The sequence below is a fragment of the Chiloscyllium plagiosum genome, chromosome 20 (assembly GCF_004010195.1).
Source record: "Chiloscyllium plagiosum isolate BGI_BamShark_2017 chromosome 20, ASM401019v2, whole genome shotgun sequence".
NCBI classification, from domain to species: Eukaryota; Metazoa; Chordata; class Chondrichthyes; order Orectolobiformes; family Hemiscylliidae; genus Chiloscyllium; species Chiloscyllium plagiosum.
Window position 1 is genome coordinate 47,596,418 of NC_057729.1, and position 22,967 is coordinate 47,619,384.

A 22,967-nucleotide genomic window follows, 5' to 3' on the forward strand; every position below is an offset into this window, starting at 1 on the left:
GAAGGTGCCGGGAGTGGAGGTTGGGTTGGTGGGGGGTGTGGACCTGACAAGGGAGTCACGGAGGGAGTGGTCTTTTCGGAACGCTGATAGGGGAGGGGAGGGAAATATATCCTTGGTGGTGGGGTCCGTTTGGAGGTGGCGGAAATGACGACGGATGACACGATGTATCTGGAGGTTGGTGGGGTGGTAGGTGAGGACCAGTGGGGTTCTGTCCTGGTGGTGATTGGAGGGGCGGGGCTCAAGGGTGGAGGAGCGGGAAGTGGAGGAGATATGGTGGAGGGCCTCGTCGATCACGTCTGGGGGGAAATTGCGGTCTTTGAAGAAGGAGGCATCTGGGTTGTACGGTATGAAACTGGTCATCCTGGGAGCAGTTGCGGCGGAGACGAAGGAATTGGGAATATGGGATGGTGTTTTTACAGGAGGCAGGGTGGGAGGATGTGTAGTCTAGGTAGCTGTGGGAGTCGGTCGGTTTATAGTAAATGTGAGTGTTGATTCGGTCGCCTGAGATAGAAATGGAAAGGTCTAGGAAGGGGAGGGAGGAGTCTGAGACGGTCCAGGTGAATTTGAGGTCGGGGTGGAAGGTGTTGGTAAAGTGGATGAACTGTTCAATCTCCTCGTGGGAGCATGAGGCAGTACCGATACAGTCATCGATGTAGCGGAGGAAAAGGTGGGGTGTGATGCCAGTGTAGCTGCGGAAGATGGACTGTTCCACACACTGTTCCAGTCCCACCATCCTGGGAACAAATCTGATGGACACTTGTAGCACTCTTTCTATGGTAATGGTATCTTTCCTGAGATAAGGAGACCAAAATTGGACACAGTACTGCAGGTGCAGTCCAAACTGGCTCCTATACAATTAGAGCAAGACTCCTGTTCAATATGTGTGAAATAGTCCTTCTTTGTTCCCATGAGAAGGACCTTGCAGAGTAAACAAGATTTATTGTGTCTCTGCAACTGTTTACCCATTATAAAAATAAACTCTACGTTACTAGAAAGACCACTGGGAAGATCTAGCTTTCGGTCTGTCTCTTACAAGTTCCCACTTTACTCTCCCATTATGTCTCCATGACACCATCATTGTGGATGGAGCCTATTACATGCAGTAAGTGCAAGTAATAACTCTTTTGTGCCCTTTCAGACCACTGTACAATTCTGAATTGTATCAAAGCTCTGCAGTTAATAAAGAAAACTAACCATCAGTTTCTCAAAACAATGGATAGGCAATGCAGCCTTGCCTGTAATGTTCACACACAGAAATATATAGTTATTCCAATTCTTTAGTGCAGGATCTCTCTGGAATGGTATCAAACATTCCAGAATGTTACACAATACTTTTCATTGCGGTGGATAGTATATCAAAGCGCAATTTAACAAAATTAAACAATAATTACAGTTAGCCTGGACATCCAAACCAGGTGACTTCTGATTAAAAGTCTAATGGTGTCATTATAGAGTGAAATGACTCAATCTTAACATCATTAACAGTACTTTAGTTTGTCTTCTTGATATATTGCTAACCTCCTGATATAAATATTCAAGCACTTTGAGCATATCAATAACCATAAATTGATGATATCTCAATCACACTACTTGAATAAAACCAATAACACAGCAGAGATGCTTAATTTAAAGCAATTCAGTCTAAGAGAGCTCTTACAAAATTGTCCAAAACCCACTTGGTTTTCACAATCAAAACTTTAGATCAAGTTTGCATTTTGTTCACTTTTATGATCTTCCAGATTTTACAGTATTTCAGAACATGGCAATGCTTCAAAAGTACTTCATTGACTGTAAAGTTTCTTTGGGGCAACCTGAGTTGTGAAAGACACTAAATAACTGTAAGCTACTTTCTTATTTGTCAATAACTATAATGAACAGTTTGTTCTTCGCCTCATGAATCTCTTGTATCAACTCTTTTTCTTGCATGTCTTACATTTCTAACTATCCAGAGACAATTCTGCAATCCATGTCCTCCTGTTTTGAGTCCATAATAAAACAGGTAAAGTGCCACACCACTAAATGTCATGTGAAGCTTTCAAGACATAAAATGATTGAGTATACAGATGGCACAGTGGTTAGCACTACTGCCTCACAGCACCAGTAGACCTGGGTTCAATTCCCACCTCAGGCAACTGTCCGTGTGGAGTTTACACATTCTCCCTGTGTCTGTCTGGGTTTCCTCCACAGTCCAAAAATGTGCAGCTCAGGTGAATTGGCCATGTTAGGTGAAGGAGTAAATGTAGAGGAATGGGTTTGGGTGGGTTGCTCTTCGGAGGGTCAGTGTGGACTTGTTGGGCCGAAGGGCCTGTTTCCACACTGTAAGTAATCTAATCTAAAAGGAACATTTACACATAAGCAATGAATGGGAAATTGGTGAAGTTCTTAATCCCAGTGCAGAAAAAGAGACTTTAGTGCTTAACATAATGCATTTTTGGAAGTTTCCACTGACAGTGCATAACATATCTAAACTGACAAGATCCTTAAACTTGTTGTGGTACAACATAAACAACAACATTAATGGGAAAAGAGAAACTCTGTCTTCTAGATCCAAACTTTTCCTCCAAGTATCCCATTCCTGTGCGCAATAAAAAAAAACCCAAGGTCAACATTTGAGACTCCAATTTCAATGTTTTGGCATTCCTCATGTTTTACTTTGCATCCCACTGCACCAACAACTCAGGTGAGTCTGGTATGACAGTGGGAATGATGTACAAATCCCAACTGCAGTGGAACAATGACTATCAAGACATCAAAACTCCATGCCATTATGTATAACTCATCAATACATCATGTCTACTGTTACTATGCAGTAAATTCTATCTTGTTAATAAAAGTGCCTCTTCTCCTTCAGACGCACTTGTGGTTTTTCCTTTCTCACTGTGGAAACATTCTACCCCAATCATTAGCTGATAGTGTTTGGTTTTGTAACATATACAGTAAGATACTGACAGATTTAAGTCCGAAAGATTGGAGTAGGTGTGAGCTAAACATATACACCAGCATGGACTGGCTTGGATGAATGGCCTTTTTTTAATGCTATATACGCTGTATCGTTCTGTGTGAAAATAATTGCAGGCAAAATTTCACAAGATGCTGACAATTCAAAATAAATGTCAGAATACAGTGACAGCAATGGTGTACTGGAATGTAGAGGCAGGAGAATGGAAGTAAGAATGTCATTGGCCCCAGTCAGAATGAATCAGGCAAGCTGTAGGTATCAAAACAAGTTGCTCACCTGTTGGAATTTTAGCCTGTGCCAAAGCCTAGAGGTATGTCTGAGCAAGTTGGTGGCATTGTTATGTTCAGAAGCAACATTGTGGGTGGGTTGGCCACCACCAGTTGCTGCTTCAAAGAGCCAGATGCAAAAGCCCTTGCTCCTTCCAACTCCAAATAAATATACACAATGGGCAGAAAATTACCATTACAGCAAGGGACAGATTTGTGCCCAGAATGACAAAATACCTGGCAATGATAATGTCAAGTTATTATTCCCATATCTCCCCACTGGGATGCTATATAACATGAGTGGTTTGCCTTTGAAATTGAGGAATGTGAATCCACCCTATTCAAGTAGAACAATATGGACGAGAATGAAACATTTAGATTGCAACTATGCAATCTGTGGGTGGGGATGAAGGCCAGGTGAATAAGTCAATTCTTATCATTGTATTTGTCAGGATGGATTTAAGTGCAGCAGTTAGGATCAGTGGTAGTTTAGGCTACTGGCCAATGAGAGTTACTCTGAAGTTTCGCATTTGTCAATCCTCACAAATGTAAATACTGAAAGTTGTAGGCACTTCTGTGTAAGTGCTGCCTGAATGCAGGAAAATGAGGGGAGATGGTTTCCGTTGAAGAGGAGGGCAGGATGATGAGGAGAAGCAGGAGAATGAGAAAGAGAATCCTGAAATGGTAGTTGTCACTCCAATTACTCAATGAAGGGGCAGCAGGGAGCTGGATTGTTAAGTCAGAAAATTGCCAAGAGACATTATGTAGCCAACCAAGTCTACCAGGGTCACAGTAACATTCTTGCAAATATCTGACATTACTGGGATCTCCACATCCACAGTGATGCTTCTTTATGATATGATGGCTAGGGAGATAGCCTCCAACTGTGCATAGGGTGTTCAACCCCAATGGCTGGAAAGATAACCACAGTCCCGAATTATTTTATATAGAGACATAGAGTTATATTGCATGGAAACAGACTCTTTGGTCCAACTTGTCCACCCCACCTCCCCCACCCGATTAGATATCCTAAACTGATCTAGTCCCGTCTGGCAGCATTTGGAGTCATCCGAATTCTAGCCCATCATTGCATGAATGCTTTCACGAGTGCAATGTCCAAAAGCGCTGCAAAATTCATTGAGTTTACAATGGACTGCAACAGCCATGTTTGAAAGAGCCAGGGTTTCCATGCAATGGCATGCTTTCCAAGGGTTCAGGCTGTCTCTAACTGTACACATACTACCTTCAAGGTGCTCACAGTCCAGCCATGCATTTTCATCAACAGGATGGAGTGTCACACTATAAATGTCCAATTGATGTGCAGCCACCAGTAACAAATGCTGCACGTTTGTGTCAGATACTTGGGCAGAAGCCATGACTGACACAGGAACTTTTAGGCACCAGACTTATATTTAATGACATGATGTTTTGGAAGGATGACTGTTGAGAACAAGGGCTGACTGTTGAAGAAATGGCCCCTGACCCCCGCCAAAGTTCTCAAGGTGAAAGCTGAGCAAAGGTACCATGGCAGCCAAGGCACAACAACGGTCATCATCGAGCAGACTATATGTCTGCTGAAGATTGGGTTTAGATGTCTTAACAAATCAGGAAGAGCTCTGCATATTCTCCAGCTACTGTCCCCGGTGGTAATTATGTGCTTCATTCTGTAGGACCTGGTGTAGAGATGTATGAAAGGGGATGCCCTGGAAGAACAGCAGATGTGAGATAACATTGAATCCTCTGATGAAGATCACTCTGAGGATAGGGACAAACCACAATATGGAAAGACGTAAACCCTGCAGTGGAGTGCCTTGAAGCCCATGAGTTGAGCAAGAAATTCAAAATGCAGAGAGAAAACTGCATTACTCTCAACAGCCTGCAGCTGATTTACATTTCTGCTATGCCACCTCACAGCAAAGAATTTCACATAGTTGCTCACCACTATAATCAAACAGCACCTTTACTTACATCATAGCTCACCCACACCTAAAATCCTCATAGACTTTATATAGCATTTTCTCTATGATTAACTAAACCACTCAACCCAAGCATGATCATAGTGCAACAACAATTTACTTAAGCCGCACCTTGGAATGGGAAAAAACTGAAAAGAACCCCCATGTGAACCGAAATATGTTTGTAGTGGGTGTTGTTTATTTTCTTCCTCTCGTGCTGCTCCCCTCGCATTCAGCCACTGCTGAGAGAAAGTTGTTAAAGTGTTCATCCTGTTGTCATAGCTAATTATGTCAGCTGTCTTCTGGCTGGTTTTGGCTATGAGGATAGCTCCTATGAAATTTAGCATATGTGATCGGCATGGACCAGTTAGACCGAAGGGTCTGTTTCCGCGCTATACAACTCTATGACTCTACAAGTGGCAGGAGCTGCATTGGATAGTAATTGTGTCAATCACAGCGAGGTGGAGAAAAGGCTAGTGCCAGCAGAATAGGCTGGTGACGTGCTTTCAGGTGAGTGCCAGCTACTAAATTATACCTCCCTGTTTTCTGGAGAGGGATGAGGCCCTGTATGTGGAAAAAGTGAGGACTGCAGATGCTGGATATCAGAGCTGAAAAATGTGTTGCTGGAAAAGCGCAGCAGGTCAGGCAGCATCCAAGGAGCAGGAGAATCGACATTTCGGGCATAAGCCCTTCTTCAGGAATCCTGAAACATCGATTCTCCTGCTCCTTCAATGCTGTCTGACTTGCTGCGCTTTTCCAGCAACACATTCTTCAGCCCTGTATGTGGACCCAGAATCCCAATACATCAATCATTCTGACTCTGCATGACTGGTCACAGAGCCAGGGTAAAAGAGTATAGGTCAGTCTCCTGAAATTTGCAGGTTCTGTCCCTCCACAACCATCACAAGACAGTCCATGGTGAAGGCAGCCTACTCTGAAAACTGTTTGACTACCATGCTCAAGGATGGATATTTCCAAAATCCTTACCAGAGCACAGAGACCCTCTGGTTATCCTGGTGCATGACCATGCATCTCATTGGACATCTTGAATCTGCCATCTTTCACACAATTCCTGAAGACCACTGTCTAACTTGGCTTCAGCATCTGGGTCACCTTCAACCAACCTCTGCTGCTGGATTCCTGCTACATCTCACTGTGCAGCAGCTGCACTGGGCGTAGCTGTGAAATGCCCTCTGTGCAAGTTACTGAACATTACTGAGGTGCCAGTATCTACACTGATGCTTGTGGCGGAGAAAGAAATGTGTCATTACAGTGCAGAGGGCTTTCTTTTCTGTCTCTGGGATTGAATTCACTCTCTTGTTGGCGGGGGGTTGGCTCCTGGGCATTTAACAGTTCAACTGTGGAACAGACAGAAAGTTGAAGGGTTAAGGCCATTTTCCAAACTGGCTGTTGTGAGTGCAGAACATTTCAGAATGGCAACATTTGAAATTACATTGAGATCTCTCTAAGAATTTACATTCCCCAATTTACACCATGCAAGAGCTCTGAAACCTGAATTATTTAGGTTTGATAAATAATAAATATTGTACAATTACAGTAGCCATGTCACCCCTGAAATAGATATATCAGGAGTAAAAGAATGACTAGAGAAAGCTTAGGGCCAATCAATAGATAAGTCCCCTGAGCCAGATGGGATTTATCCTAGGATTCTCTGGGAAGCCAGGGAGGACATTGCGGAGCCTTTTGCTTTGATCTTCATGTTGCCATTGTCTACAGAAATAGTGCTAGAAGACTGGAGGATAGCAAACGTTGTCCCCTTATTCAAGAAGGAGAGTAGAGACAACCCTAGTAATGATAGACCAGTGAGCCTTACTTCACTTGTGGGTGAAGTGTTGGAAAAGGTTATAAGAGATTGGATTTATAATCATCTTGAGAGGAATAAGTTGATTAGGGATAGTCAATACGGTTTTGTGAAGGATAGGTCATGCCTCACAAATCTTATTGAGTTCTTTGAGAAGGTGACCAAACAGTTGGATGAGGGTAAAGTGGTTGATGTGATGTATATGGATTTCAGTAAGGCATTTGATAAGTTTCCCTATGGTAGGCTATTGCACAAAATATAGAGGCATGGAATTGAAGGTGATTTAATGGTTTGGATCAGAAATTGACAAGTTGAAAGAAGACAGAGGGTGATGATTGATGGAAAATGTTCATCCTGGAGTTCAGTTACTAGTGGTTTACTACACAGATGTATTTTGAGGCCATTGCTGTTTGTCATATTTATAAGTGACCTAGATGAGGGTGCAGAAGGGTGGGTTAGTAAATTTGCAGATGACACTAAGGTCAGTACAGTTGTGGATAGTGCTGAAGAATGTTGCAGGTTACAGAGGGACATAGATAATCTGCAGAGCTGGGCTGAAAGGTGGCAAATTGAATTTAATATGGAAACCTGTGAGGTGATTCACTTTGGAAGGAGCTACAGGAATAAAGAGTACTGGGCTAATGGTAAGATTCTTGGTAGTGTAGATGAGCAGAGAGATCTCGGTGTCCTTGTAATAGATCCCTGAAAGTTGCCACCCAGGTTGATAGGGTTGCTAAGAAGGCATATGATATATTAGCTTTTATTGGTAGAGGGATTGTGTCACAAGGTCATGCTGCAGCTCTACAAAACTCTTGTGTGGCCGCACTTGGAGTATTGCGTACAGTTCTGATCACTGCATTATAAGAAGGATATGGAAGCTTTGGAAAGGGTTAAGAGAAAATTTACTAGGATGTTGCTTGGCATAGAGGAAAGATCTTATGAGGAAATGCTGATGGACTTGAAGCTGTTTTCGTTAGGTAGAAGAAGGTTGAGAGGTGACTTAAATAAGATAATCAGAGGGTGAGATCTGGTGGACAGTGAGACCCTTTTTCCTCGGATGGTGATGGCTAGCATGAGGGGATGTAGCTTTACATTGAGAGTTGATAGACGTAGGACAGATGTCAGAGGTGGTTTCTTTACTCAGAGAGTAGTAGGGACATGGAACGCACTGCCTGCAACAGTACTAGACTCAGCAACTTTAAGGGCATTTAAATGGTCATTGGATAAACATATGGGTGAAAATGGAATTGTGTAGGATAGATGGGCTTCAGATTGGTTCCACAGGTTGGTGCAACATTGAAGGCCAAAGGGCTTGTACTGTGCTGTAATGTTCTATGATCCATGTGCTATGTTCTTGGGCCTCTGTTCTCTTGTCCTTGCAAACAGGCCAAAGGTTGAGAGGTGACTTAAATAAGATAATCAGAGGGTGAGATCTGGTGGACAGTGAGACCCTTTTTCCTCGGATGGTGATGGCTAGCATGAGGGGACGTAGCTTTACATTGAGAGGTGATAGACGTAGGACAGATGTCAGAGGTGGTTTCTTTACTCAGAGAGTAGTAGGGACATGGAACGCACTGCCTGCAACAGTAGTAGACTCAGCAACTTTCAGGGCATTTAAATGGTCATTGGATAAACATATGGATGAAAATGGAATTGTGTAGGATAGATGGGCTTCAGATTGGTTCCACAGGTTGGTGCAACATTGAAGGCCAAAGGGCTTGTACTGTGCTGTAATGTTCTATGATCCATGTGCTATGTTCTTGGGCCTCTGTCCTCTTGTCCTTGCAAACAGGCCACCCCATTGCCTTCCTCCAGTCTCAGCTGAGCTAACTATCCAACTCCAAATGTTTGCAGTCAGCCCAAGCTCTTCAAGCATTTCTTCCTCAATCAGTATCAGAGTGGCCCAGTCAGCCACTTTGCCGCCTACGCAGATCCTCTCCCTTACATCGTTGGCCCTCTTATCCTGTAATAAAATGGCACAGTCGGATTATGTGGAATGTCATGGACCCACCTCCCACTACAGTTCTGGACTGTAATAAGTCCAGGTTGGGCCAAGTGGTAACCAGGCATTGCACCATCCAGTAACCAGGTAATGGGCAATGCACTATTTAATTCCACCAGGAGTCAGGAAGAACAGCACCTCATTTTTGCTTCTACATTTTACAGCCTTCAGCAAGGCTGTTCAACAACTCCACGCCATAAACGCCATTTATCATTTTTAATTACATTCCTTCATCCTCTCTTCACCTCTGGTTAAGGTCTCAAACTCACTTTCCTGTCATATTGAATGGCAGATTTGGCCCTGCTCTATGTAAGTTTAAAAGGGTTAATATCTGATTGAGTGTAATAAGCACCAACCACTGTAAAGATTGTCATGGGCACTTGGCCAATATAAAGACGGGGCTTGTAGGAGACAGACCTGCAGCTAGTACACTCCTGACAGTCTCTGTAGTCATATAAATCATATCCAAGTAATCTGCAAATAGTTACAGTAACACAATAAGCATCACATGGTTTACTTAACAAGACTCTTCTAGTTAGAACAGAAATGTGGATCTTCTTATCCACATTAAATGGGACTCACACACATCATGCTCATCCCCTTTTAATTCCTATTTCTTATGACCTTAAGATGCTGGTGACACTTTTGTTCACATATTGTTTGTGTAAAAATTTATTATTCTACTTTTCTATTCAAGATTCAACTTTTTGTCAATAGTGTCAGACAATGTGGTCAGGTTCATAAACAAAAAAATTTCTGAATTATGCTGTAATTCAATAGTTTTGTGGGAAAATATTGTCAAATTAAATTGACCAACAGAAACAGCGAATTTTAAATTAAAATAAATGTTAAAAACTTTGGATATAATGTTTCTATAAATGTATAAAATATAATAGATTCAATCTGGAAACAATGCTGTGAAAAATGTTTGCTTATTCAAATGACTCATTATAATCAAGATTTGAGCAAACGAAATCTGATTAATTGAAATGAGTTTTAATGTAATCTCCTATCCCTGATAAAATATTTTAATTTCTTCTTTTGACTTTGCTAACATTTCGATTAATACATAAAACAAAAATGGGCCTCTGACTCAATCTTTGAATTTGAAAGAATGAAAAACATATCTCAGACAGAAACTTTTAAGATCCCTTCTGAAAAAGCACAACTGAAATATCAATCTACCAACTGCACAGTTAAGTGGCGTCGCCTGAAAAGGTCAAAATGAAATTCCTACATGTTTGTTCGTGGACAAGGAAGCATTTGTTCCTTTGAAGGTTTAAGAAAGTTGGCATTTTTATGGAGTCACAGTGGGATGATCGTTTTGTTACTGGGCCTTCAGCCGCAGGTGAGTCTAATTACAGCAGTACATGCAAGCACTGATCTGTAACATACTAATGGTTTTGAAACAAATGGCATTTAAACTAAAGATCTAGATGCTTGTTATCTATGTTCAAATGAATTGAATGGAGAGACTGCGAAGGGAATGACTGATGAATTAACAGCTGAGTTTATTAGACAGGCTGGATTTATAACACAGCAGCTCGACCATAATTTATTACAGTCATAACAGACAAAGTCAGTGTTTTTAGTAAGATTACATGTTGTCACACTCACTGACTTGGAATATTTGACAGTTTTGTTTAAATTGATTGCACCAGTGAAGTGAATTTTCTTCTCCTCAAATATGTACCTAATCAGATATATTTCTTACCTCACAACTGACAGTTAGCAATGTCTATTAATCTGGAAACCTGCCCCAGCCCTCCAATGTTACCTATTAATATGTTCTGGTCTGTATCTCCACCTCATGACTCATTGGCTGAATGAATAGCCTGTGGAAATGCAGCTACAAGATCACTCATGTAGCTCGACATCATCTGAGCAAATCAATCTGCTTGATTGGCAGTCCATCCACCACTTTAAATATCTACTCTCTCTCTCACTGGAGCAATATGGCTGCTATGATCTACAAAAGCACTATAGCAACTCACCAAGGCCAATTCCAAACTCTTAACTTAAAAGAGGGCAAAAAGCAACAGGAACATGTGAAAATCATTACCTCGGAATTTCTCTCCAAGTTCCACAACAACTCAGTTGGGATACATTGTTATGAAAGCAAGAAGATGGGGTAATTGACTCCCCTCTTTCTAACTGCCCCATTTGGTCACAACAAAGGTTTTATTATTTTCAGCCCAAAGCTGTAACTTTGTCCAATTAAAATGTAGGTAAGCTACCAGAAACAATAAGGAGCCAACTACAAAATTCAAGGAAGAGCAATTTTACTATTTGCTAAATGTGAGAAAAATAGTAAAGACAGAAAATCAGACATACACAGACAGACGTACTAACCTGAGAAGGAATAGTGTCCTGTACGGTATCAAAGTGAAAGGAATACACAGCTTAAGTCCTTAAGGTGGCCTTGAGGCACTAAGATTTTAATGGAATCACTTGCTAAATGATGCCTTGGATCCTCAGCAGTAGCAAATATTTTGGGTGTGCTCTGAGTTCTGATGTTTACTTTTGATCAGATCTGTCACTGGATATGTTTCTACTTGAGAGGCTGAGGGAGCACTTCTTCCAGCTGGTTCCAGTCCCAAATCTATCTCCCTTTCCCTGTTAAAAGAAGCTTCCCGAAATACAGCTGGTTTGTGTATTTCAATACAAAGGCAGGGAAACACAGCAGATCTGGCAGCATTCGGAAAGAGAAAACGCAGTTAATCTTTTGAGTCCACTGACAATTTGTTAGAACAGAACATCTCTCCACAGATACTGCCAGACCGACCGTATTTCTCCAGCACCCTGTGTTTGTTTCAGATTTCAAGCATTAACAATTCTTTGAGTTTATTTTCGTCTATTCCAATATCTGAGCTCTTTGTCTCCAAACTTGATAACTGCAGGTGTTATTTTTCGTGTCCAAATGTGAAACTTATCATACAGATATAAATCAAAACAAAAGGTAATTTTTTTTTAAGTCTAGTTAGTTTCAGTGGGTGAAATTTTATAATGGCCTGAATGATATGGGCTATGGTGAAAATGTGGCAGAATCATATGAGAACTCTGGTGAGTTCTATCACAAAGTTAGGAATAATTTGCTGCATCTTTTAGACAAGTTCTGAACATTGAGGTGAGATTCTCTAAAATAGTGAGGTACCTACTCAGGAGGATTATTGTTTAACAGCCTAATTAACTGCACATCTTACCTTAGTAATTTGCAGCTTCACATCCTCCTACTTGCTGTGAGCAAACTAGGTGCTGAGAACACTCAGTAGGGAAGTCAAAGCAGGCACCTAGTGACTTTTCCTGACCGCTTGGTCCAAAGGACCTTCATATTGGACACAGGGCATCAGGATCTCAAGGCTAGCACTATGGGCACCTGCCATATACACTCCATGCTATGGATATTGGCATCTGACATTGCCACCCTCTAAGAACTCTCATGGTAAATATCTCTGATTCACTTAGTGTACAACTCTACAATCTGTCATTGAGTTTCTTCTCAAATTGCTGTGCATTCCTCCTGAGACTAAGCTGGTGTCCCAGCCTCCAAACAGCTGACATGATCTTGTGTCATGGTCTCCATTACCCATCCCGAGGGAATACTACATCCTACCTCTGCACCAATCCTGTTAGGAGGAGCTCCAGATGGCTACCCCTAAAGCAGGGTGCTAAAATGTCGCTTTTCTGCTGTCTGGAGCAAATGTCAGGAACCACGGAGGATGCTCCGGTCAGACAGCGCTTGTCTAGGTACACAATGGCTTTTTAAAGATCATGTTGGCTTCAGGGATGCCAGTCAGTTTCAGGATATATTGGCAGTAGTGAGTTTTTCCAGGAACTGTGTGTTAAGATGGGGTTAGAATTGGCTGTTAATGAGGCAGGTTTTGTAAGAAGTGGTAAATGACCTTGTTAGGCCTCACTAGGACTTTATTGACACCTCACACCAAGTATTTTTATACAATTATAATGAATTTTATTGAAACTGATGATTTGTAAGGTCAATCTGGTGTACACTAAAAGATGCTCTCTCCTCTGGTTGGTTAGCTCAGTTGGCAGGATGGTTGCTTTATGACCTAGAGTGATACATTATTGTGAGTTCAATTTCTACACTGGCTGAGGGCACTATGAAAGTTCTGTCATGTCAGCCTCACCCTTTCCTGAGATATGGTAAGCCTCAGGTTAAACTCACCACGTGTCGTCTCTCTCTAATAAGAGAGACGCCATATGGTCCTCTGGGATTCTGGCCACTATTAGTCACAGCAATGACCTTAAGCCAATGTCTTAGAAGATTATTTTCCATATCCAACAAACTGGAAACAATGAGTGCAGCCCACTGCGTTTAAAAACCAAGAATGTGTATAACGTTGTGCATTCTTGGGTCAGGGAGTTCTTGGTGTATAAAACATTTAACATTCTTGTCGCATGACAGACATATACTCCAGTATACACACAGGGCTTTCAGAGTCAGGAGCAGTTTAAAGAAAGAACTTGTATTAATGCAGTGCCTCTCATGTCCACAAGATAGTCCAAAACATTAGACATACTTTACAAAGTGGTCATCACTGTTTTCATGTAGAAATGTACTGCAGTCAATTTATGCACAGCAAGTTCCCACAAACTGCATAGTGGTACATTGTGGGCGGCACGGCGGCACGGTGGCACAGTGGTAAGCACTGCTGCCTCACAGCGCCTGAGACCTGGGTTCAATTCCCGCCTCAGGCGACTCTCTGTGTGGAGTTTGTACGTTCTCCCCATGTCTGCTTGGGTTTCCACCGGGTGCTCCGGTTTCCTCCCACAGTCCAAAGATGTGCAGGGTTAGGTGAATTGGCCATGCTAAATTGCCCGTAGTGTTAGGTAAGGGGTAAATGTAGGGGTAAGGGTGGGTTGCGCTTCGGCGGGGCGGTGTGGACTTGTTGGGCCGAAGGGCCTGTTTCCACACTGTAAGTAATCTAATCTAATCTGTTTTAGCGGTCTTTACCTGACAAAGGAACAGCACTTCAAAATCATGTGACTTCAAATAAACCTGTTGGTCTACAACCTGGCGTTGTGTGACTTCTGACTCTATTTTAATGATGTTGGTTGAGGGATAAATAATGGCCAGGGCACTGTTAAAATGTACTGAAGTCTATAAGAGGTATATGTACGTGAATAACTGTGCTAAGTGGTATTGAGTTTGAAAAATTAGGATTAAGGCGTCTGGTCTCTGGATCCCAGCATTCAAACAGCCCTTAGAGATTGAACATTTTTTTAAGTAGATTTGAAGCTGTGTTTCACAATCAAAGACCCATTGTCTTTTGGATGAGATTTTAAACGAAGGAGTCATGTCAAAGATTCAATGGCTCCAATTTGAAGGAAGTTCTCCTCAGTGTTCTGGCTATGATCTATCCCTTAACCAAAATCATAAATGAAAACGAATGGTCTGAAGTTATCGCATATTGCTGTGTGAGGGAGTTTGCTGTGCAGCAGGGATACAGTGTCTGGCTGTTTATATTTTTAACAAAGGTGCTTTACATCTTCCACAGATAGATTGACGAATGCACCACCATTTATCCCAGATAAGTAACTTGTTAGCTGCTGAACAGAGTTTGGTAAATCAATATTACAGATTTTGTTATGATTTCAGTTGCTGTTTAGGAAATTGTGCTACAGTAAATAGATGCCAGTCATTTTGGTAGTAGGTCATATAAAGCACCACAAAGGAAAGACTTACATTTATGTCACATCTTTTACGGCCTCAGGGCATCCAAGTTGCTTTACAGCCAATTAGGGCAGCATCTGTGGAGAGAAATCAGAGTTAACAATTCAGGTCCAGTGAACCTGCTGAGCTTTCCCAGCAACTTCTGCGTTTGGGTTTGATTTCAAGCATCTGCAGTTATCTCAGTTTTTATTAAGTAGTTTGAATGTTATCACCATTGTCAAGTCAATAGCCAATGAGTGCACTGTGAGTCCACAATTGCACTTAATTATCCAGGGTGGGACTTGAATCCACAACCTCTAACTTTGAAACAAGAGTGGTCCTTCCATTAAAGGAATTGTTCGAACCATGTTTTACTATAAATCCCAATATCTCAATACTGAGAGCAATTTGCAATTATACACATGAATATATGAGATTTTAGCAGATGCAGGCCACTCTGCCCCTCCAGCTTGTTATGCCATTCAGTAAGATCATGGTTGATTTGATTGTAACTTCAGCTCCATGTTCCCATCAACCCCAATAACCTATCTCCCTCCCTCCCCACTTACCAGGAATCTTTATCTTAAACAATTTCAAAAACTGTTTCCATTGCTTTTTGAAGAAGCGAGTTCTAAAGAGTTGTGAACTTGTGTGAGAAAAAGTTCTCATTTCAGTCTTAAATGGGTGACCTTTATTTTTAAATAATGAGCCCGCCAATCTCAATTCTCAATCACAGGAAACATCATCTCCATAACTACCCTGTCAAGACCCCTCAGGATTTTATATGACTATGCGAGTCAGGTCTTTTCCCTGGGGTGCAGCAGTCCAAAACTAGAACACATAGATTTAAGGTGTGAAGTTTTAAAAGGGACCTAAAGGGCAGCTTTTTCACGTAGAGGGTAACATGTGTATGGAATGAGCTGCCAGAGGAAGTGGTGGAGGCTGGTACAATTACAACATTCTAGATTAGATTCCTTACAGTATGGAAACAGGCCATTTGGCCCAACATGTCCACACTGACCCTCTGAAGATTAACCCCACCCAGACCCATTCCCCTACCCTATATTTACCCCTGACTAATGCACATAACACTATGGGCAATTTAGCATGGCCAATTCAGCTAACCTGCATCTTTGGATTATTAGAGGAAACCGGAGCACCCAGAGGAAACTCACGCAGACACAGGGAGAATGTGCAAACTCCACACAGATGTCATCCCAGGTGGGAATCAAACCCAGGTCCCTGATGCTGTGAGGCAGCAGTGCTAACCACTGAGCCACCGTGCCACCCTCATTTTAAAGTCATCTGGATGGGTATATGAATAGGAAGGGATATGGGCCAAGTGCTGGCAAATGAGGCTAGATTTATTTAGGATATCTGGTCGGCATGAGTGAGTTGTACCGAAAGGTCTGTTTCTGTGCTATACATCTCCAAGACTCTATACTTCTAAACACAGACAGATACAGCACGAACCTGACCAACCTTTTCCCAGCAAACAACCCACACATTCCTGATACAGAGTGTAATAAACCTTGTCTGAACTGCTTCCGATGCTTTTACATTCTCCCTTAAATAAGGAGACCAATACCATACACAGTATTCCAGATGAGGTCTCAACATATAAGTGATGCATAACCTCCCTTCAGTTGTATTCAATTTCTCTCACAATAAATGATAACATTCAACAGCCTACCTAAATACTTACTGTACCTGGACACTAGCTTTCTGTAATTCTTGCACTAGGACACCCAGATGCCTCTGCAAGTCAGAACTCTGCAATTTCTTACCATTTAGATATTTTGTTTCTTTTTTATTCTTTCTGACAAAGTGAACAATTTCACTTTTCCCATATTATGCTTTATTTCTGACCTTTGACTGCTCACTTAACCTATCTATATTCCTCTTACTGTTGCCTCCTTACTTCTTTACGTATCTTTGTGGCGTCAGCAAAGTTAGCAACCATACCAATGGTCTCTTCATGTATGTCATGATGTGGGGGTGCCAGTGTTGTACTGGCGTAGGCTAAGTCAGAAGTCACATGCCACATGGTTATAGTCCAACAGGTTTATTTGAAAAGCTTGAAACTTCTGACTTCATCTAAGTCATTTCAATAACTTGTAAAAGCTGAAGTCTCAGCCTTCAGTGCAGCAGCATGACACATGTAACATCTTGCTAGCCAGATGAAGACTCTTGCTCTCTGTTTCCTCTCAGCCAGCCATCATTATGTCCATGCCCACGTCCCCCTACACCTTGTCCTTTTATTTTCCCCAATAACCTTTGGTGTAGCACCTTAGCAAATACCTTCTGAAAATCCAAATGTAGTACAGCCACAATTCCCTTTCCCATAACATATGTTACTTATTGAAATAAGTCCAAAACATTAGTTAAACATGATTTCCCATTCATAAAGCAATGTTGGCTCTGTCTGATTACCTTGAACTTTTCTAAATGCCCTGCGATAATGTCTTGAAGAGTAGCATCTAAAATTTTCCTTATGACAAATGTTAAGCTAATTGGCCTGTGGTTTCCTGCTTTCTGATTCCCATTCTTGATGAATAAAGGAGTTATGTTCACTATTTTGCAGTCTAACTCATTTGTGCTTCAAAATTACTCTGCTAACTGATGATTGTATTTTAATTTGTGCTGAGGGGTCACCTACCCTTCTTAACATCAATTCCAAGTGAAAATGCTGCACTGTCTATATAATATGAAATGGTTAAATAAAAAATGGTGAGGCTTACATTTATATACTGTCTTTCTCAACTTCAGGGTGACCCAAAGTGCTTTTCAGTCAATGTAGTCGATCTTTTGTGGTGTAGCCACTATTATATTGGATGAAATGCAGCTGTATAATTGGGCAGAGAAGCTTCCATGAAAGGCATTGATCAGATAATATGTTTAAAATTAGTGATGTTAGTTGAGTGTTAAATATTGGCTAGCTAAGATCATAGGATCATAAGAAATAGGAATAGAAGTAGACCATTCAGCCTATAAAGCCTGATATGCCGAATAATAATATATAGTGCCCCCACAGTGCGGAAGCAGGCCATTCAGCCCACTGAGTTCACAACAGCCCTTCAAAAAGCATCCCACCCACACCCACCCCACTACCCTATCCCTGTAATCCTGCATTTCCCATGGCCAGTCCACCTACCCACCAAATGTTTGGACTGCGGGAGGAAACCGGAGCTCCCAAAGGAAACCCACCCAGACAGTCACCCGAGGATGGAATTGAAACTCGCTCCCTGGTGCTCTGAGGCAGCAGTACAAACTAGTGAGCCAACAGGCCACCCAATCAATCCATACAAATGTCTTGGAAGAAGAGACTGAACATCCGGTTGCTAAATATGCTGAAGACCCAAAGAAAGGCAGAAAAATAAATTATGAGGAAATAATAAGTGTCCAAAGAGATTCAGATAAGTTAAATGAGTGGGCAGAAAATTGACAGATGGAATATAAGGGAACTCATCCAAGAAAAGAAGAGCTATATGTTATTTAAATGGCAAAAAATTGTACAACTTTACAGCATCGTGAAATCTGCCCCCCGGGTACATCAAACACAAAAGGTCATGTGCAGCAAGGAATTGGAAAGCAAATGAAACCTTTGCTAAATGCAAGTCGAATGGAAGTTCAGGGGAGTTTTATTAAAATTGTAATGGGCATTGCTGAGACCACATCTGGAGTACTGTGTACATTTTTGTTTCTTTACTTAAGCAAGGATATAATGTTATCAGAGGCAATTCAGAGAAAGCACACTTGGCTGATAGTTAGGATGAGCGCGATCCTTTGAGGTGAGGTTGGCCAGTTTGGCCCTGTATCTCTGTATTTAAATGTAGAAGGAAAGGTGTTCTTATTTTTAAAAAAAACTAAATGGAATTGGCATGTAGGATGCTGAGAGGATGGTTCCCACTGAGAGAAAGACCAGACCGAGGGAGCACATTTTACAACAAAAAGAGTCTTCTATCCAAGATGGAGATAAGAAGAATTCTTTTCTGTCAGATGGTCTGTGGAATTCCCCAGACAGTGATAGGTGAAAGGTCATTGAATAAGTTTAAAATTGAATTAGGTAGATTCTTGATGGACAAACATGTTAATAGGCATAGAAGATGGACAGGGTCATGCCTTTAAGATCACAATCACATTAACTATAATTTTAACCAATTGCAGAGCACGTGTGGGGGCTAAAGGGCTCATTCCTGTTCCAAAATTTGTATTTTTATTTGATCTAGTTTTTTTTGGGTTTTATTTATTTGTTGCCATGTGTATTTGTTACACGTGACTCTCCAGAGCCGCCTTAAAACACAGAAAATAAACCAAAACATCGAATATAAAGGCAGAAAATAAGGAAATAAAGAGTTCAACTTTACAGTCCTTCTTTTAAGTGCTTAGCCTGGGTCTGGATCTGGGCTCTTCCACCCCGATGCTGAGACCAACCCGAGCACAAAGGAATTTCTCCTCTTGTCTTTGCTGGTGTCTAGGTCCTGAAGAAGGGCCTGTGCCCGAAACGTCGAATCTCCTGTTCCCTGTATGCTGCCTGACCTGCTGTGCTGTTCCAGCAATAAAGTTTCAACTTTGATCTCCAGCATCTGCAGACCTCACTTTCTCCTCAGTTTATAGTCTCCCCTGTTTCAGGTACTGTGACCTTAACTCCACGTTTTTGCCTGGATCAAAAAGCTATATAAATCAGCTTTGAATATATTGAAAGACTCAGCCTCTTCTGGTCTCAATGAAAGAGCATTCCAAAGAGTAATCACTGCCTGAGAGAGGAAACTGCTCCCCACCTCTTAAATGTCAGACCCCTTATTTGTAGCATCCTGTTAATGTTAATGCTTCAAGACAAGTGACCCACAATCAGAATTTCCCTCAAAATCTTGTATGTGTTAATAAGATCACCTCACATCTTTCGTTGTCTTTTTAAATAGATAAAGCAGTTGCATCCAGAAAGAAGTGTTATACCAGTGATTTTAATTGTGAACTTTTGACTGTGGGCTCAGAATTGGGAGAGATGTAAAAGGACTGATTTATCAGAAAACTTTACATAAAAATTTGCTTTGTGGATCTCCTGGCTATGACTTAGCAAGGGCTTATCTGACAGAGCTACAGGCATGTGGCCAAGTGGTATTTGCAATTCAGGACATTTAGCTGAGGAATCCCAGTGAGCATGCTACATAGATCATTACCATGTAATATTGACAATGGGCCAACAGTCCCATTAAAGCTGCAAATGAAGGAAATGGTTTGATGGAAGTGAGTGCTGTTTGTGTGTAGACATTATCAATACAACATGTACTGGCTCAGATCAGGCAATATCACTGTAGTGTCAAATCTGATCCATTTATTTTTTTAAAACCTATGTTGGCAGTTTGTTTGGAATGTAAGCTATGTCCTTTCCTTATATTGAATAACATATTATAAATAATCTTTTCCTGGCTGGCTTACCTTCATCATTTGAATGCGTTTGCAGACCCAATTTTATTAAATGGAGTTATAACTGAGACTCACATTGTTTTCTTTCCTCCATTTAAGATAGAAGGTGTACATTTTAGACTTAGCTAGAATTCAGAATATTATTCTATTTAAACGGATTTTTTTTGTCATTTGGAATTTTACAACACAGCGGCAGTTCAGTGACTGTGTCTGTGCTGATGTTTAAGTTTCACACACACCTTGTCCCACATACCTACTCCAGTTCACCTTATCAACATATTCCTTTCCCTTTTCTTCTCTTGCTTCCCCTAAGTGCATCTGAGCAATTCACCTCAAGTCCTGTTCTACATTGGAACCATTATCATGGGAAAGGCATTCTCCTCATGTCCTTACTGGTGACTAGGTTCTGTTTATGGCCCCCTTGTTTCAGGCTCCCCAAAAGGTCCACATATTCTCTTCTTCTGCCCTTTGTGAAATCCATCATAATTTTGAAAACCTTTAGAACATCCCCACTTACTTATCTCTTTCCTAGGATACAAAACAATCTTTTCTGACAGTTTCACACTCTCCACTCTGTCACCATCTTTGTACTAGAAGACAGAGAAAACAAACCTGTTCAGAATTCTTTTAATACCAGGACATTGCCATGAGTCATCCAAGGAGTTTGGGTGGCTGATTATGTTATCATCCTTCATGTAAAAAGGCCAGCAGACCTCCAATCAGAGTGCCCTCCTTGACAGAGAGCTTACCTTTAGATTTTCATGACGGGGGAATCATAAGGATTAGCTCGTAACTGCCTGTCTGTGTCATAAAGTCCTATTGCATTATTAATCAAAATGATTTGCTGCTTCATTTCATTTCCTTGACGAAGTTCCTCAGCAGACTTCAAAATGAAGGAATTTTTTTCCTGCCTGTGTTAATCTTTTGTTACAACATCATATCCTACATTTTGACTGGGCCTAATGATTTTTAGATTCAAGATCAATGGCCAATTTTTTACCTCTTCAGCACGAATGGCCACACCTTGGATTTCTTTTATTTTACTCCACAAAGAGGAAACATCCTATATACATCCATCCTGTTGTGACCTGTAAGAATTTTCTAAGTTTCAATGAGATCGCCTCTCATTCTTCCCAATGCTCAGGAATACAGACCCATTCCCTCAATACTGGTAATAAAACTACCTCGACAACCCAAGGAATATTTTGATGAACCTCCACTGCACTGCTACCATTTCTTCTTTAGGGAAGGAGACAGAAACTGCACTCAATACTTCAGGTGCAGTCTTCCCAAGACTCCACAACTGTCCAAAGGTGTGTAGGTTGGGTAGATTGGCCACGCTAAGTTGCCTTAGCGTCCAAGGTTTTATGGAATAGCCATGGGAAATGAAGGGCTACAGGGATAGGGTGGACAGCTGAGTCTGGATGGTTGATATAGACTTGATGGGTCAAGTGGCCTCTTGCCACACTGTAAGGATTCTATGATTCAAACTGCAGAAATACATCTTTACGTTTATATTCAAAACCTGTGGCATTGAAGGCCAGTAAAAATTTGCCTCCTTACCTGCTTGCTGCAACTGCATGCGAGCTCTTAGTGACCCATGAACAATGACATCTAGCTTCCTTTGGCCATCAATATTCTCCAACTGCCCCTATTTAAGACATGTTCTCTCTTTCTACCAAAGCAGATAATGTTGCATTTGTTTGGTTAGCTTAGCTGCCTCGATAGCTGGCTTGTAATGCAGAATAACAGCAAGGTGTGGGTCGATCTGCTGTACTAGCTGAGGTTACCAGGAAGGATTCTCATTCTCAACCTTCCCCCCAATGCCCCTTCAGCTGAGGTGTGGTGACCCATAGGTTAAGCCACCATCAGTCATCTCTTTCTAATGAGCCCTATGGTCTGGTAAGACTATGGCAACTTTACCTTTTATTCCATTACATGGGCAGTGGGGTGACATAAGACTGGATGAGGAGGTGAAGGATTGGGGAGTGAGAGTTGGGAGGTATTTGGGCTGTTCCACTGGAGACTGAGGTGGGGCTGCGAACTAGACATACTCTGATCCTGAATTCCTCATGCACTACATCACAGCTCACAAAGTGCACTGTGAATCTAATGCCCTTGTATGGATGAAAATTCCTCATAAGGTTGCGCATGAATTAAATGTTCCACTTTGTGACCTATTTTGGGTGCAGTGTTCTTTTTAATGTACTCACAGTGCAAAGGGGCTTTTCACCATAAAGGAAATGGGCTGAATTTTACCAGATGAATATGAAGGGCAGGAATTATCATTTTATTTGGCCCTACCCTCCCCCATCTGTTCAAAAGCAACCAATGTAAGAAAAGGCCATCCCAAAACACTTACACTCTGGGTGGCTTTAATTACCTGAAAATAGGGTTTCTGCCCTTCTGTAGAATGCAGAGTTATGCCTCCCTTAAGAAGTGCTGACCAATCTGGTTGGCTGGCAGCCTTGGCAGTCCCAATAGCACCAATAATCCATAGTGGGCACTGGTTGTGACTGGATTAGAGTAGTGCTGGAAAAGCACAGCAGTTCAGGCAGCATCTGAGGAGCAGGAAAGTCGATGTTTTGGGTAAAAGCCCTTCATCAGGAATAGAGGCAGAGTGCCTGCAGGGTGGAGAGATAAATGAGAGGAGGGTGGGGGTGAGGAGAAAGTAGCATAGAGTACAATAGGTAGGTGGTGTGGGGATGAAGATGATAGGTCAGGGAGGAGGGTGGGGGAAGGTAGCAAAGTGTACAATGGGTGGATGTGGGTGGGGATGGAGGTGATAGGTCAGAGGGGAGGGTGGAGTAGATAGGTGGAAAGGAAGATAGGCAGGTAGGACAAGCCATGGGGACAGTGCTG